At 36.8% G+C, this 18565-nt stretch overlaps 1 protein-coding gene across 1 annotated transcript in view; it reads left to right on the top strand.

Moving 5' to 3' along the window:
* Sipa1l1 (signal-induced proliferation-associated 1 like 1) overlaps positions 1 to 18565 on the top strand; it is a 333975-nt gene that overhangs the window by 131556 nt on the left and 183854 nt on the right. The window contains exon 2 of the mRNA XM_013013587.1: positions 8101 to 8158. The gene's annotated coding sequence lies outside the window, so the exon portion shown is untranslated. The remainder of the gene's footprint in view (positions 1 to 8100; positions 8159 to 18565) is intronic.

Below are 18565 nucleotides of genomic sequence, written 5' to 3'. Positions count from 1 at the left end.
TTATTTACTATGCAGGGGATCTAATCTAGATTCTCACTCATACTAAGCATACTCATAATCATACCTAGTACAGCCGAACCAGGATAGAAAGACACTGTGATTGGCTGAAGATGCTGATGCTGTGAATCAGCTAATTGAATATTCGTGCTTCAGGTTCTTTAAAAAAGTGCTGTGTTGGTGACCTTAGAGCATATGCAAAGATGGTGAGAGCTGTGTGTGTTGATCCAGCTTTTCCTGAGCAGGCTCTCCTCCCACATTTTGAGTAGTTAAATAGAACAGTTATGATTTCAGCCCATTTCCTTCATGCTTATTTTTAGTGAAAAGATCTGTATATTGGCTGCATTTCAGAAATTCCATAAAGAACCTGATTATTTAGAATTCAATCCAAATGCACAGTTGTTACTGTGGAGAGGAAAGCAAACATTGCCTTCTGATTTATTCAGTGTACGCTGAAGAAAAGAATGGAGATTTGTGTAACAAAATTATGGCTTAATAAATTCAGTGACTGTAGGACTGATAGTACACACACACACACACACACACACACACACACACACACACACACACACACACACACACACACACACACACACACACACCCTTGAGAATGAGAACTAATGGCTTGCAAAAACATCTTTAGTGCATTCTATGGCAGTTCATTTCTTCTGTTAACCTGTGCAATTGCTTCTTACATAAAGATGTCACTTCTGCTTAAAATGAAAATCTCTTCTGTGGGGCTATGGAATTGCTCTTTTTGAAATAGTGCTGTTAGAAAGCAAAAAAATGAATTAGAGCTGAATCAGCTAGAACTGTCACTTGATGTCTCTATGTAACTTACCATCTGTTATAAAGACTTGTACATACTGTCACTCACAAAATATGGTCCATAATATTTAAATTCTAAATAAATACCATTATATAACATTAAATAACATTACATAACATTTAAACCCAAGAGAAATAGTATCTTTGATACCAAATTAAAATATATGGCTTATGTGTCATATATATATATATATTTATTTATTTATTTATTTTACAGTATTAGAATCTGTTCACTTAATATGGTGTAAAGAGCTTTTTGCTTTGAGGGTGGTGACTTACGCTCTGAGTACTCACTCTTCACCCCAGATCATCTTAACAAGCAGATGACAGTCAAGTGTCTGAGGGACACAGTGGAGACTGAGCATTACACTCATGCAGTTTGTTTTAATTCTAGTTATATTGATTTCAAGTTTAATCTTTTAGGTTGAAAGTTATGCTGTTCTAGTATATATAGTATATTTGAATAAATTGATAAAAAACAATTTTTTATTGCCTGAAAAGCAATCTTACCTGTCCCTATAGAGAACTAACATTTTGTTTTGCCTTTTCCTTAAATATGTCCTTCCCAGTCCTCTTTTCCCCTTCTGTAAATCCATGGTGTGAAATGATGCTATCTCAAATATTGTAACTGGGTTTTGGGAATTAAGGTACTTTCTGTAAATAATAAATGAGCTCTACATGCATTCTCACCCCCCCCCCTGCCCCCATTTAATCCTAACACTAGACTTAACACTGTATCCAAAGCTAGGGGCCATCTCTTGGAGTCCTTAATAGCATATGATTTGGAAACAACCACAACAACTAAAGCAGAGAAACTTTTACAACTATGATGAGATGTTGATCCAGCCTTCATTAAGTTCCATAGCCTAATTTAAAACTTTAATTTATCTTTAAATTTTATAACTTTCTAAAAAGGTGCTCAAAGTGACCTGTGTCCCATTAGGTTTTCCCACTTGATACATTTAAAATCATTGACTTTATTAAAACATCTGTATTGGTTTCTGATTTTACTATTGGAATTTGTGCTGTTTTCAGTGAGACCTATGTTCTGGTAAACATAAACTTTAGGGGTGGAATTATCAGATAGGCCCATGCTTGACTGTTTTCCAAAGTGATGATGTACATTGTAAAAAGTACATTCCCACTTGAGTTCTGAGCATTTTTCTTGCCCTACATCTTTATCCTCATCACTGTTTGATTTAAAGTTTAGTCAAGTTAAATAGGTGCCTATAATTGCTAAAGGAACTCAGCCTCATTTTGTGAACTTAAGAATTTTCTTTGTTTCTCTTGAATTGTCCTTCTTACACATTTATTAGAGTTGTACATCCTAGATAGTTAATTTTTTTTTTTTTTGGTCCGGTCGTGGGGCCTGAACTCTGGGCCTGGGTGCTATCCCTCAGCTCTTCAGCTCAAGGCTAGTGCTCTACCACTTGACCCACAGCACCACTTCCGGCTTTTTTCTTTTTGCTTATGTGTTGCTGAGGAATCAAACCTAGAGCCTCATGCATGCAAGGCAAGCACTCTACCACTGAGCTACCTTCCCAGCCCCTAGATAGTTAATTTTTCATAATTTGTCGCTTATTTTCTTTATGGTGTCCTTTAATCAGAAGTTCTTTATTGTAATGTACAATGAGTTTATTATTTCTCTTTATGACTTTCCTGTTTTAAATTGTTAACCTTTTGTGAGGCTATAAAATACTCTTTTATTGTATACTAAAAGTGTTACAATTTTGAATTTACATGTAAATATTCAGTTAACTTGGAATTTTTTTTACATAGAAAGTAAAATGAGAACTCGTTTAATTTTTGCTCCCCATAGATAAGCATATGCACAAGTACCATTATCAAGTAACTCAGTCTTTCTACACACATTTACAATTCTTGCTGTGCTGTGATTATAGTTGGTAAGGCAAACCATCTCACTTTTTTTTTTGAAAACTGTGATTCATCATGGACTTTTCCATTTCTCATATAATCAGCCTGTCAAGATGTTTAAAATAATTCTGTAGTTATACATGAAAATGTATGTATGTGTAGCATAAAAAGCATATTTATTCCCTTTCTTCATCCATTAAGAGTTTAATAGCAATGAACAGATATAGCACCTAAGTTTTGAATTGAAAATACCATTCTGTAGCAAAAGGAAGATAGTCCTAGAGAAATGGCTGCTTCTATGGTAAGAAAAAAAACCAAACAACAAAATTAGATCGAAACATCTAGTTTTAAATCTTCAAATGATTTGATCTTCAAAGGATAGGATTATTTGATATTGGTCAAATGACAACCTACCCAGATCTGGGTTTTTGTTGGCCAGATCTGGGCAGGTTGCCACCAAATAAATGATGATAGTAATTGATTATAGTGAAAAATAGTAGTAGTAGATTATACCCCACAGAGTATAAGAAAGGATAGATTTTTCACCATTTTTTTCTGCCTTTATTAATTGAATTTCTTCAAGAAAGAAGTTGGTCTACTCTTGGATTTATTTATGCATTCATATATCTATAAGTACACATTTGTGATTGTTTATGTGGTGTATGTGTATATGTGCATGCACACATATATGTAGTGTTGGGGTTTGCACTCAGGGTCCCATGTTTACAAGGCAGGCACCCTTCCTATCATTTGCGCCATATTCCCAACTGGCCTGGATTGTGATTCTCCAGATCTCTGCCTTCTTAGCAGCTAGGATTACAGATATGAATATCCTGCTGGCACAGTTACTTTTAAAAAAATGGTATCAATATGAACTTTCAAATTTTCATCTAATGCAATTTATATTTCATTAATTAAGTTGTTTCAGAGCCTTTTTTATGCATTCCCATCCTTTTTGAATATATTTTCTAATTTTGTGGTACCTTAAGACATTTTTAGACCCGTCTGGTATATTTTCTGCCCCAGTTTTGAGGCTGGACATTTCTCTAAGCAGACTTGGTTCTTTTTTATTGGAGGATAATGTTCAGAAAACAGTATCTGAGTGGTTAATGTGTCCATATCCCTGTCTCTCAGAAGATAGAGCTAGGAAATTGTGTATATGCACACATGTTTACATCTATATCTGTCTAGCCATCTGTCAAAATGAGTATTAAGAGATCATGGTGATAATTCTGGGTCAAGTCTGATTTCATTTTAATTCTGTCTTTTTTCTTCCTATATCCCTAGCCTTAGTTTTCTAGCTAAGACATTGGTTTCCAAAGTGATTAATTCTCTTGCATTCTCTTTAGTGTAGTTATATGTTCCTACTGTTCTTTACCATACTCATTGATCTTAATCATTTGCCTATTTTAACTTTATTTTTTGAACTCTTGGGCTCATGCGATCCCCCGTCTCAGGCTTCCAAGTGCTGGGACTATAGTCATGTACCACCATGCTCAGTATTTTTTTTTTCCAGTAAGACATTACCATGATTCTAAATATCAGAATTATACAAAAACATTTGGAGACATGTTATGGCCCTTCTTTTAATTTCTTCTATTAAGTTCGCATCCCCCCATGTCCAAGAGTTCCATAATTCTTTTAAGATAAAGTGCAAACCTGTGATCAACAAATCCCACCATCATATTTGTTTTCTTGCACCAAATTCTGTCTGCTTCAAATATCTTGTTGGTCCTAAGAAATGACTGCCTCAGTCTTGCCTCCAGGCTTAAAGCACCCTCTCCGCCTGGAATGATGCTGCTTTCTCCTTTTTACCTGGCTCATCTGTAGTAACCTGAAGCACATTTCCTTCACTTGTGGGAAGATTTCCTTTCCTCTTCCTACTTGCATTTCATCCCTCTTGCATTTTAATAATTATTTCCTGTTAATTCCCAGCTCCCATAGCACTTGTACATGCTTTATAACTCTTAGGACATTAAATTATTGTTACAAAAGCCTGACAGCTTCTCTATACTGTGAGATCCACTAAGATGGAGTTTTTTATGTTTCTAGCTTCTTTGTGTAGTCTAATTTCTTGCAGGTCAGTTATGGAGTATAGTGAACACATTTCTATTCATTTCACGTATTTCTTTATTCCTCTTTTCATTTCACTCATGATAAAAGCTCATTGTAATAGGATGTAAATCCTTACAATGTGATGCCTGTGATCTTGTCCTGGCTTTTGAATAATCTCTGCCTTTCCTAATAAATTTGCTTTTCACCCTAGTGACTTCCTGTGACCCTTACAATGTCTTAATTAAAATTGAAACATAATAAAATTCAGTTTACCACATTTAGGCATTAGATGAAATCAAGATATAGAAATTGTCGAAAGTATGCAGGCTTAGAAAGTTGACTGTGCTATTACTCATATCAGGTTTGGGTCTTTATTTGTAAAATGGGAACTTCCTGACCATTTAAGCTGTTAGCTTGGAAGAAATTGTTGGACTGGAAATAAATCCCTTCAACAGTCTTTTAAGAACCTTAGTAAGCTTTAAAATTGTCATGATTTTTGTCCAAAAGGCAAGATTGGTGACCTTCCAAATAGTGCTTTTAAGCAGCTTAAGTTACTTTCTATTCTGTATAGATTATTGAGCAGATTATGTTAAAATGTAGGACTTTATCCTACAGGGGTCTTCATCCACCCATATGTTACTTTCCTCTCTCCCTCTGTACTACATTCACCTTCTGCCATTCATGTGGGTTCTGTCTAATGACTGCTGTTCTCCAAAGTACTTCCTGCGTCCTGGAAGAGAAGTTAGGTTGCCATGCAGATCTTCCTCTGAAAATAGAGGTGGAACTTCAGGAGCCTGTTATGAAAACACATGGCAATTGAGTTTGATGTCTAGGGACAGTGAGCTATATGAAAGAATCCACTGAGTGGATTGAAATGATATCAAGTAAGTCTTAAATGCATATATCAGTGAATTTTCCCAAATTGCAAGAAACTTTCACTGAAATCAGGGAATTTAATAGCTTGGCAAGCCTCTTCCTTTTCACAACTTTTTACTTCCTTCACCCCCCAAAGATAACTACTACTACTACTACCACCACCATAATTTTATCTGTTTCTGTACTTCATAGAATAGAATTTTGTAGTATTTTATCTTGTATGTTTGCGTTGCTTCTCCCAATATTATGTTAGTTGAATGTAAGGTTCACCAGTATTGTGTAGCAGGTGAAACCACAGCTGCTAGACTGGCTGTTTTGTAAAATTTTTGTTGTTGCTAGTTCTGGGATTTGAACTCAGGGTTTCATGTTCTCATTCAGTTTGCTTCACTATCTTTGAGCTGTATCTTGAACCTGGCTTTTGGCAGATAAAAAGTCTTGCGGACTTTTCTGCCCCAGCTGGCTTTGATCTGGATCCTCCATACCTCACCTTCTATTAGTAATTAGGCTTACTGACATTAGTCAGTAATGCCTAGCTTTAGGGGAAAAAAATATTGTAACAACCAAACTCATATTGTTTAAAGCTTGTTTGTACTTCAGCAGCAGAATCAATTATATATGATGGGACCAAGACAGTATGGTCTAATTATCCACTGTCTAGCCCTTTACAGAAAAAGGTGACTGATTCCTGTTGTCTAGTATTTCATCATGAATATAGATTGTTACTGGGCTTTGGCTATTACTATTAGTGCTTCTTTGAATATTATTTTAAGTGTCCCAGAAAGTCATGCATGAGCCTTCTTAGGAGGTAGGTATTTGTTTACCCAGGGTTCCTTCCTGGGGTTTGTTTGTAGTCTGCATTATTACAGACTGTACGTTTTCTAGTTTATATTCTCACTAGCAGTGTATGAGAGAAGAGTGGCATGATGTTGGTTTTTAAAATTTTTGTCATGTTGGCCAATGTAATTTTTATGTCACTGTAGTTTTAATTTGTAGTTTGATAGGGAGGCTATCCATTTGTCCATATGTATCCTTATTTATGTCTTTGATATCCTTATGAGTGACCTGTATTTGTTTTGTTTTTGTGGGCATTCTTTATACATTCTGGAGTTCTTTAGACATATATATTCCAAATATTTTTTTCTGTTCTGAGGCTTCTACCTATACTTGTTTGGTTCTTTAAACATTAAAAAAAATGCAACATAGATAATGTTGCAGCATGACTGGATGTCATACACAATGAGGAAACTTAAAATTAGACAATATCTAAAGATAGACATGCTATTATCCCCAGCCTTGTCATGATATTACCAGGAAGCACTACTTTTGAAGTTTAGATAAATTTTTAATTGGGAGTGTTTTTTTTTTTTTTTTAAGTTTTAAGAGATCAGATTTCAATATGTTGCCTAGGCAATCAATCCTGTCTCATGGCTGAGACTGGAGGGCCTAGTGCTTTGTAGCCTGGCTTTTGTTTTGTTGGTGTCTTTTCCTTGTCTGGCCAAGGACAAAGTTCTTATCTTCTACTTGTAAATATTAAAAGTGATTCCTATGGCTTCAGTTCCATGGATATGATTGCTTACTCCATGGCATGCCGAATTTGCAGATGTATCTCCCCCCGACCCTGTCCCAGGTCATAGAGCTTGAATTCTGGGCCTGGAGCTGGCCCTGCGCTCTTAAGCTCAAGGCTAGTGCTCTACCACTTATTAGAGATAAGAGTCTCATGGACTTTCCTGCCCGGTCTGGCTTTGAACCGTGATCATCATATCTCAGCCTTCTGAGTAGCTAGGATTACAGGCATTGAGCCACCAGTGCCTGGCTTGAATTTGCAGAGATTTTTATGCAGTAAGATGAAGTGCAATCAAGTACTTGAATCAGAGATTCACATTTCTTTTTCTTTTCAGAACTATTTCTTTAGATCCTTGATTAGAAATCTAGGAATTTAAGTTGATTTATCCAGCTTTAAGTTACATTTGAGTGAATAGCTTTTTTTTTTTTATAGAAGTTAGACTACACTAAAAAAATTTAAGGCTATATGAAGTCCATTGAATAATTCACAACTCCCACATCTTGTATTGCTTTTACAAATAGTCTTGGGCAGAATGAGTGAGTGAGTGAGTTTGTGTGTGTGTGTATGTGTGCATAACTGGGGATTAAAATGAGTTTTTTTTAATTGTTGCATGTGATCTTTTATTTCTAATTAATTTTTATTGCTGAGTCCTTTTACCTATATTTTATCTAATTTATCAATTTATTTACTAGTGGGCATTTGGGTTCTTTTCCTTTTAAAAAATATTTTAAACAATTTACAGAATATTTTTGATGCTCTTAACTGTAGGTAGGCATCTTCTCTCATGTCTACTTGAACTGCAATTGCTTCCTCCAGGAAAGCTTTATGCTCCTTTCAGAACAAAAATAGGCAACCACTCTATCTTAGTTACCTTTCTCATGTTCTTTATTTCCATTTTTTTCCAGATTATACATCATTAATGCAGATGTTGCTATGTTTTCATTGCCATGACTGAAAAACAGGGTAAGTATTTAGCATACTCACAAAGTGTTGATTCTGTTTGAATTCCCTTTCCCCTTTCCCTTTCCTCCTTTTCCCTTTTCCCCTTATTTTTTTCACTCTTCACCTTCCTCTTTCCCCCTTCCTCTTTTTCACTTTCCTCCTTCCCCCTTCGCTGTTCCCCCTTTCTCTTTCCCCTTCCTTCCCCCTTTCACGTTGGTTCCTTTCCCCCCCTTCTGTCCCCATCCTTTTCCTTTTCTTCTCATGGCCTTGACCATACCAGGCAAGAACTGCATCACTGAGTTACAGTCACAGCCAGTGTGTTCAAATTTCGTAATTGGAGAGACAGAAACCAAAATGTTGTTTTAAAAAAAGTTATTTTCTCAAATTTTTTTATAATCTACATTTTGAGACTTTAATTTTATATATAAATATTTCACAATGGTGATTTATTTTATCTTGTGAAACACATTATTGCCAATAGAGTAGACATTAGGGTAGGGTTAGATCAGTATCATGCATAGAGTTTATTCTCCATGTTATGTGCTTAACAACTGACTGTCACTCCAGGTTGTCCCTATTGAGGGGTGGTGGGGGCAATCCATTCTGCATTGTCCACCACTGATTCTACAGCTCTGGCTACATCAGTCAGTGTTGGATGTTACGTGGTCCAGGGATGATCTCAGGGATGGTCTTGTAATCCTGTTGCAGCCAGTGAGTCTCCAAGGCAGATTTGCCTGGAGCATCTGGCTAAGTGTTCTCATATTGGAAGCTGTTGCTTGCTTCTTCCTTCTGAGTATTGTGTGGTAGTATGAGATCTATTGTAGCTACAGCTTCCTGGCTCCCAGCCTGAGCAGGAAGCCACACAGAGTAGGGGACAGAGTCCAGAATCCAGGGAAACTGGGTCTGATACTTGTCCTCTGGGCATCAGTATTGAGCCCATACATTTCCTTTTTGTTTAAGCCAGTTTAAGTTGAGAGCCAAAACATTCCAAGTGAGTCACTTAATCTCCACTTTATTTTTAGTAATCCATTAGTTTCTCTCTGGGGAATGTGGGAGTAATTGCAAAGCAAGGCAAAATAATACCATTAAATTAAGCTGGCATATTGTGTTGGTGTTGACTGGCATCCTCTTCATTTGTAACAGGGAGCAGGTAGTGATTTAGCATTCAGAAGCCAGGGGGATAATGTGTTACTTTCAGGTGTTACTCTTGGTCTTTTTTGCCCTTAATTTACTCGGGCTATGAATGCTGAAAAAGGCTTTTGGGACATCAGTTGTGAAACCGTCTCTGAAAAAAGTGTATATTGAGAGTAGTATCAACGTGTTCTTTGTATGTTTTTGTAGATGATTCTGTACTTAATTTCTAATTCCTTGTTTTTGTTCTTTAGAAATTGATACAAATATTTCAGATTCAAAGTTGTTTCATGATAAGCATAAAAATATTCATGTAGGCCCCAATACATTATAGAAATTGAAAGCTTGCCAAGTCTACCAAAAGTTGAAAGTCTAGGATCATTCTCCCTGTTGGTAGCTCCTATTTACTCCAGTGAACCACTTCTCTGGCTTTGGTTCTCATTGTTCCCATGTGTTTATGATTTTCACTCTCTCTCTCTCTCTCTCTGTCTCCCCTCTGTCTCTCTCTCTCTTTCTCTCTCTCTCTCTCTTTCTGGGAAGTGCATTTGTTTAAAATCACAAGAGTTTAGGACATTTTAGGATCACTGATAGAGGTAAAAAATTGATTAGATACCTGTCAAGGTTGTTACTGAACATTCTCGTGATTGGTAATAAAATACTTTTAGGGTTTAAGTGTGTGAAGAACTTAACATGCTGGCAGCTTTTTATCTTATTTGCTGGTTAAAGTATGTTCTTCTGCCACTTAGTCTGCCACTTAGTTCACTATCTGAATCTGCTGCTGCATTCTGGGGCAGGATACTTTGACACCAACAGGGCTACCAGTGAGCTTCTCAGAATGTGTTAGGTAATGTTTTATTTGTCCTGTGGTCAGAATGCATGTTTCCTGCAAACTTTTATAAACATATGCATTTTACTAACAGGCATACACAGTATATTCCTGGGGTTTCTAAATTTGCCCGTTTGTTGATGGGTTACTTGTACTGGGACAGTGGTTTTGGAAATTGTGCCTTGAAACAGCCCCCAAGTCTTTGGAAGCTGCCCTCAAAATCTTTACTGTGCCCTAATTTCTTCTGTGGGTCTAACAGATCACATGGTATCATTCTTGTCAGAAATCTATCTTAAATCATTTAATTTCCCCTTTCAGAAAACTCAACTTTTTTACTGTTGGGGGATTCATATTACCCTTTGTTCTTATTTGGTCTATTGCCTCTAAGAAACTGAGCAGTCAATTCCATGCAGAAACCATTAATCCTTTTATCTTGGGGACTCAATTACCAATAGTGTCTGAGAAAGATTTAGGACAATCAGAGGGATTTTCAGTTATTTTTTGGTGACATTTTTATTTAAATGTTTAACATTTGAGAAAAGAGGCAAACCTAGAAGTTTTTTTTTTCTTCTGGGTTCATACATGTTATATCCATGTTACAGGAAGGAAAACACTAACAGCTTTTGTTGAAATCAAGATTCAGGTTTTCATTTTGCCACATGCATTGTACTATTGTTAAAAGAATAGGTTCTTTGAGCTATCTACAAATTCAATGCGATACCCATCAAAATTCCAACCTCATTCTTCAAGGAAATAGAAGAGGCAATCCAAAAATTCATATGGAACAATAAAAGACCCCAAATAGCAAAAACGATCCTCAACACAAAGAACACTGCTGGAGGAATATCAATACCAAATTTCAGATTCTACTATAAAGCCATAGTAATCAAAACAGCTTGGTACTGGCACAAGAACAGACCTCAGGACCAATGGAATACAATTGAAAACCCAGAAATGAATCTACAGACCCTATAGCCATCTAATCTTCGATAAGGGAGCTAAAAAAAATAGAATGGAAGAAAGACAGCCTCTTCAGTAAATGGTGCTGGCAAAATTGGTTAACTACTTGTGGAAAACTAAAGCTAGATCCTTATCTATCACCCTGCAATCAACTCCAAATGGATCAAAGACCTCGGAGTCAAAGCTGACACTCTGAAAACATTACAGGATGGAATAGGAAAAACCCTAGGTCTCCTTGGCGCAGGCTGAAATTTTCTTAATAGAGACCCGGAAACACAACAAATCAAAGAAAGGTTGGACAAATGGAATTGCATGAAGTTACAGATCTTCTGCATGGCAAAGGACATAGCTAGCAAGATCAATAGAAAGCCTACGGATTGGGAGATGATCTTCACTAGCCATACAACGGACAAGGGTCTCATATCTAAAATATACTTGGAACTTAAAAAATTAAATCCCCAATAACAAATCCTCAAAGAAAGAAGTGCCCAATAAATAAGTGGGCTAACGACTTAAAGAGAAACTTCTCTGAAGAGGAAAGAAGGATGGCCAATAGACACATGAAGAAATGCTCAACCTCCCTAGCCATAAAAGAAATGCAAATCAAAACAACATTGAGATACCACCTCACCCCAGTTAGAATGGCAAAAATCAAGAACTCTAATAACAACAGATGCTGGAGGGGATGTGGACAGAAGGGAACCTTACTGCATTGTTGGTGGGAGTATAAACTTGTTCAACCACTTTGGAAAGTAGTATGGAGGTTCCTCAAAAGACCACACATAGAGCTCCCCTGTGACCCAGCAATCCCACTTTTGGGCATTTACCCAAATGTTTACAAACAAGACCACACTAAAGCTACCAGCATGACTATGCTTATTGCAGCATTATTTACTATAGCTAAGATATGGAACCAACCCAGATGGCCCTCAGTAGATGAATGGATCAAGAAAATGTGGTATATACACACAATGGAATTCTATGCCTGCATCAGAAAGAATAACATTGCCCCATTTGTTAGGAAATGCAAAGACTTGGAAAAAATATTAAGTGAAGTAAGCCAGGCCCAAAGAAACATAGGTCCCATGGTTTCCCTTATTTGCAATATCTAGTATATGTCTGAGTCAAGCAGAAAAGGTCAGATAAGGTGATGTTAGGGAAATGAACCCTAAGATATGTATTCAAATGTTTTTTTTCTTTCATACAATTGTTTCTAACACATTTATAAGATTATTTGTTTGTTTTCAGGGTGTCTGCTTTGACTCTGAGGTCTTTGATCCATTTGGAGTCGATTCTTGTGTAGGATAATATATAAAGGGTCTAGCTTTAGTTTTCTACAAGTAGTTAACCAATTTTGCCAGCACCATTTACCATTCTATTTTTTTTTTAGCTCCCTTATCAAAGATTAGGTGGCTGTAGATCTGGTCTGTGGGGCTTTTCTTGGGTGGGAGGTCTCTTATTGCTGTTTCTATTTCGCTGCTTGATATGGGTCTGTTAAGTTGGATTAAATCATCTTGGTTTAGATTGCATGTGGTTTTTAAGTGGTAAAGCAATGGAAAAATTTCTTAGAAAGATCACTAGTATGGCTCTATTTTGTTTCTGAGGAATGGTGTCTTGTTCTATCCATCCATCCATCCATCCATCCATCCATCCATCCATCCATCCATCCATCCATCCATCCATCCATCTATCTTTGTCGGTTGTGGGGCCTGAACTCTGGCCCTGGGTGCTGTCCATAGCTCTTGAGCTCAAGGCTAGTGCTCTACCATTTGAGCCACAGCACCACTTCCGTGTTTTTCTGCTTATGTGATGCTGAGGAGTCAAACCCAGGGCCTCATGCACGCTGCACGCAAGGCATGCACTCTACCACTGAGCCACCTTCCCGGCCCTCTTTATTTCTTCTTAATCTATGAAGGGAATTGCAAAGTTGGTTTGTTTTCCTTCCTCAAAATGAAATGTGCCTTTGTGGGAATGGCCCATTGGGTTGCGGGAGCTTCTAGACAGTGACTCAGATCTGTAATTAGGTCTTGCTTTCCGCACCCTTGTTGATTTGAAAGCACTGGCCATAGACCATTTAGTCTGGGAAAGCAATGCATGAATCATCTAAATTGGCACAAATTATCTGTAATGTTTTCTACTCTTTATTCTGTGATTGAGGAAATTAGAAAAGGAGACTTCGTTTTTTTGAGTTTGAAAGGATTATTGAGAGTAAATTCACATTGGTGAAAATAGATTTCTTCTCCTATAGAATGAAAAGTATGAATTGCTTGACAGTTATAGCAGTTCTGATTGCTAGGTTTGTTTTAGAAGATCATTTCTCATTTTATGTTCTTTCCTTTGTGAGTGAAAGGATTCCTCAGTCCTTTCAGCTTTTTTTCTTTCTTCACTCAAAGTGATGGTCCAGCAGACTTACTGAAACCTGTTAGGTGTCTGGAAATGAAGTGGATGAAAGTCTCTTTTTGTATTTACTAACCAATAAGTTGGCACCTTTTTATTTTATGTATTAAAAATATTTTAAAACTTAATTTGTTTTCATTTATTTTATAGTAAAACTTTAAAATAATTTTGTTCATTCTAAAGTTGAAGTCATTTATAATTCACTCAGGTCAGAGATAAAATGAAGGCTCTTCCTAGATATAGAGAGTAAGCTTTTTTAAAAAAATATTTTATTGTAAAGATGCTCTACAGAGGTGTTACAGTTACATGAGTAATGTAAAGTACATACATTTCTTATCAAACATTGTTACTCCCTCCTTTGTTTTTTCCTACTATTCCTTAGAGAATAAGCTTTTTAATGGTGACTTTTCTTCTGATTTTTTTCTGAGGGTATATTGGGGTCCAGCACTTAATATCTTCTTACTGTGTCTGCTTTGAAGAGAAAAGGACAAGCAGATTTATCCATTCAGTAGCAAAAAGATCAGTCTTTTTTTTTTTAATGCTAGTTGTAACACTTGAACTCAGGTCTTGGGCACTGTCTCTTAACTTCTTCAATCAAGCCTGGTGTTCTAGCAATTGAACCACAGTTCTCCTTCCAGCATTTTGGTGGTTAATTGGAGATAAGGGTCTCACTGACTTTCCTGCCTGAGCTGGCTTTGAACCACCATTCTCAGATCTTAGCTTCCTCAATTGCTAGACCAGCACCTGGAAAGATCTCATTTTTAACTTGTAATGTGAGTTGATGTTTCAATATGTAGGTAAATTTTGTTTTCATGCTGGAATATAAGTAGGTGGGCTTCTCAAGAAGCTTCCTGCTTCTTTTGGCAGAAAGAAGAAGCCAAAGCTAGCCAGCTGTGTAATTTTGTGTTTTGTAGGCCTAACTACTGTCTTGTGTCTGTGGGTGTAAGTGCACATGTGTGACTTAGATTGTCTGTTAGAATAGAAATTGCAGTTCCTTAGATTTGGTTCATTTTGGAGTAGTTGAAAATTAGAAATTTACATTATGAAATTACTGTTAACACATCTGTTGAGTTAAATTGAAATATTTTAAGTTTCTAAGAAGCTAGTTGATAAAATATTTTAATAGTAAATATCTTTAATAAAAATCTCTTATTAGGTGGGATTTAGACTGTAATAAACAGTGCCTGTTCACTAAGAATTGTGATCCTGTTTCTCATGTGAACTTGTTTAGTACCCAATTAACCTTTGCTTATTCTCTTTTTGTAATTAGGGCTCAAGGGACCATCCTTTAGTACTAAAAACAAATCATTCAATCTATCCTCAGTTTGCATATTGTATAAATAATTAGGTCATTAGCCAACATCTAAACAGGGGTGTGTGAAAGGTTTCTCTATAGTGGAAGTATGATCATTTTATGGTTTCTCGTTTCTTGGGTAAATTATTTTTTCTAATGCAGTGAATCTCTTGTTAGCAGAGTGAGCTTAAGATTTCTGTCAAAAATTCTAAAGTTCTTAGTGGGTAGAATGTATCTGAGGGAGTTTTATGCTTGATTATAGTATATCACATCCAGTAACAGATGCCTCAATTTTCTGAATGAGTGCTAATCCCTAAGAAAACTTTCCTGCTTTCATTTTTTTTCCTATTTCTCTCTCAAACTAATTAAATGGAATTAGTGTGGAGTTTAGGGGTTCCCTCTATAATCTGGAAAGCCCTACCAAACAGTGTGAGCAGAGAGACCATCTGTCTCTTGTTTTCTATGACTACTTAGCACTTGTCTCCCACATTTAATATCATCTCCATTTTATTGCTACTGTACAGTGGCCTCAGTTTAAAAATAGAGAAACCATGGTGTGTCCATCTCCTCTGAGTCTGCTGGCTACAAAGAAAATTTAAGTTAACATTCTGATGTCAGTTTAGAATAATTTTTACAAAAATGATACAAACATGTAACTCATATAAGAATACAGATAAAAGTAAAAAGTGAAAATCACTTGTAATTTTACTACCCATAAGTGCTATTGTTAATATCAGCTAACAGTGTCAGCTTATATGACACAGAGCCTACCATTAAAGTATACACATTGGACACAACAGTTAGTGATAAGGGATGGGCTAGAGACCATTGCAGCCAGAGACTCTTAAATGTCTACATATGATAGGTGTAAAACTTAGCTGTGACTTGGTGATGAGCTGGGGGGTTACCATTATGTAGGTGAGACAATAAGTACATTTGTTTGTAATCATCATTACCCCATCCCTCCTTATCTCCTACTTACTCCTCCCTATCCTCCCCCGCCCCCAGTTATAATGTTTATATCCCACATAGTGTCAAGTGATTATCAATGTTGCTGTGATTCATCCGTTGTTCTGCTGTTTCTGTGAATTCCTTTCTCTTTCACATACTGCATTGTCTATTTTGCACCTCTGAAGAAGCAACTGGACTCTGGCCCATTCTGGTTAACTTTTGTTTCTGCTTTTGTTGCTATTATTGTCTTGAGTGTAGGGCACAGTTTTCAATGTTCAGGTGATTTTTATGTGATGCTTTCACATAAAAAGAACTTTTATATTGAAAGAGGAAAAGCATAGTATACTTTAAAAAAGTAGGCCCAGAAGATAGGAGAGAAAAGTGAAGTCATAGGACACTGTATATGGTAATTATCAACGATATTAGAATGTCAGAGTCCTTCCTGAAATTTAAATTTTATTTCTATAAAGTATATCTGTCCCTTGCCACATTCTGTGTGATGTGCCTTTTCTCTTTGCTGCCTGCCTTTCTGTTCTGGTATAACTATTTGTTGTGTCCAAGTTAGGAAAAGACATACTTAATCCCTAACTTCATGACCAGCACACCAAATGTGTTGCCAGCTAAACAACTTCACTTCTCAGGTAGGATGCAAAATAAGGTTCAAGCAAGTAAAGATGACAGGAAAGTTTATTTAAAAAGACATAAGGGAGAGAAAGAGAAAGTGATATAGATGTGTCGCTAAAAGACAGACTAAGTCAGTGATCTAACTGGCTTCTTTGTTACAGAGCTTGCCTTGGGTTCAGTATTAAGAATTGGATGGCTTTCTGACTGGTGGGTCTCCTTTTTGTTTTCTGTAAGGTTGTGATACCAAAGATTTACTGTTCCATCCTTACTCTTCTCCATTCATTTGTCCTTCCATGTCTTCATTCTTTTGTAGCCCCTGACTCCATTTTGTCACCAGTCTACAATTCCCTGCAGGCTTTTCTATTAACCTGTGTCATATCTTCATGAGCTGCTCAATTCCCTGATTGGCTGTTTTTCTGCTAACTTATATCTCTAGCAGCTTCAAAGTAACCTGAGTACTCTCATGTAAACATTTTCATTCTGCACTTAACACTGTTCACATAATCCCACTAGAACTATCCTGCCTCTTGTAGACAACATGTGTCATTGTCTGATTTTCAACTCAGCACACTACAGACATTCAGGGTAGGAGCAGATATCTGCCTTGGTCTGAAAGTATTTGTCCTTTTTTGGTATTTTGATAATTTCTGGGCAAGTTTGCTGGCCTCCTCTGATGCTGAAATTAGTCTGGTGGGAGCCTGCTTCATTTCCAATGGGCTGCTTTTAAGTGGCTGAGCCTAACAGAGGCATTCTCCAGGAGCAATGATGCACCAGTTGACCAGTAATGACCCCCTCAGTTCCTTGTCCTGAAGCCATTGTGGTGTAAACAGAGCAAATGATGAGAGCTTTGTCCTCTGCGCACTCTTCCAAGTAGAAAGTGCACACTTTCTTTAAAAGACATCTGCATTTTGTGGTGCCACTACATTCTGGAGAAGCATCCCTCTAGATTCTAGCTCAGAATTTTCTGGGAAACTCCATTCTTTGAAGAAAGTGAAGATGTTCTGAAAGCAAGTGTTTCTTCAGCCTGTCTTCAAAGATTCTTTGGTAGAAAGTAGCACTTTGCTGGATTTCACTTTTTGCAACTGCATTCATTTCCACTCACAGTTTGACTTCACTTGTGTTAGGCAAATCTTGCCAGTTCTAAATAATTTTGTAGCATGTTGTTAGAAAATGCATAAATTTTGGGGCATTGGATTTATAACATTTTTAACTTCAGATATCAGACTGAGATTTTAGAGTGGAAGAAAATATGTTTATTTGTTTTCAAATATTATCATTAATAAATAGTAATTCTATCCTTTCTGTTGCCTGGTTTTCCTCACAGGTGGCTTCCTAAGAAGTAGAGTAGTTTGAACACTTTTGTTTTTTAATCTGTGCAGCAATTGGATTTGTTGAATAGCACTCACTAGATTTGTTTCAATTGACTATTCTGTTTATTTGCTTCTTGGATTCAATTTACAATTCACTGGATCACCAGCAGTTTGTCTATCAGCAAGATTCCTGATTGTATTATTTCCTACTTGTACCAAGACATAGCCATAGGATTTTATTTTAAGTGGGATTCTGAAACCAGGTCCTTAGGCCCAGAGTCCCAAATCCAGGAGTTCCAAGTTAGGTTTAGCCATTTGCCCCCATTTGCTATATAGAGAAAAGAGATTTATTATTGTGGGAGCCATGGGAAGGCAGCACTTCACTATATCCTTAGCCATCTTTAGAGCTGTAGACATCAGTATCAGGTTAAATAGGGAGAAAATAGGGCAGAGGGCAAGAACGATAGGCACAGTAATAGTTTCAAGTAACAGGTATGGCCTTGTTAACCATTAGCTTAGTCTTTGCCTCTGGAGGAATTGCCACTTTATTGGTCCTGAAGGAGAACAAGTTCCTTGGTGGGTCCTGAGATATTTTTGGCTGTTTTCTTCAAGATGATAAGATGGAATTGTCTGATTGAGGGACAGTTTGTCTCAGTCACAGATACTTACCAGTGAATTCTATTCTCCTTGAAACCCAAGTTTTGTAAGTCTTTCCCCACCTCCCTCCCTCCCTCTGTCCCTCCCTTCCTATCTCTCTCTATATCTTTCTCTCTCTCTTTCCTTTTCTTTCTCTTTCCCTCCCTCTCTCTCTTTCCCTCCCTCCCTCCTTTCTTTCTCTTTCTTCCTTCCTTCCTTCCTTCCTTCCTTCCTTTCTTTCTTTCTTTCTTTCTTTCTTTCTTTCTTTCTTTCTTTCTTTCTTTCTTTCTTTCTTTCTT

The sequence above is a fragment of the Dipodomys ordii genome, unplaced genomic scaffold (genome assembly GCF_000151885.1).
Source record: "Dipodomys ordii isolate 6190 unplaced genomic scaffold, Dord_2.0 Scaffold2, whole genome shotgun sequence".
In the NCBI taxonomy this organism is placed as follows: domain Eukaryota; kingdom Metazoa; phylum Chordata; class Mammalia; order Rodentia; family Heteromyidae; genus Dipodomys; species Dipodomys ordii.
The sequence above is the reverse complement of the archived record's forward strand: the minus strand, read 5'-3'. Positions and strand labels throughout refer to the sequence as shown.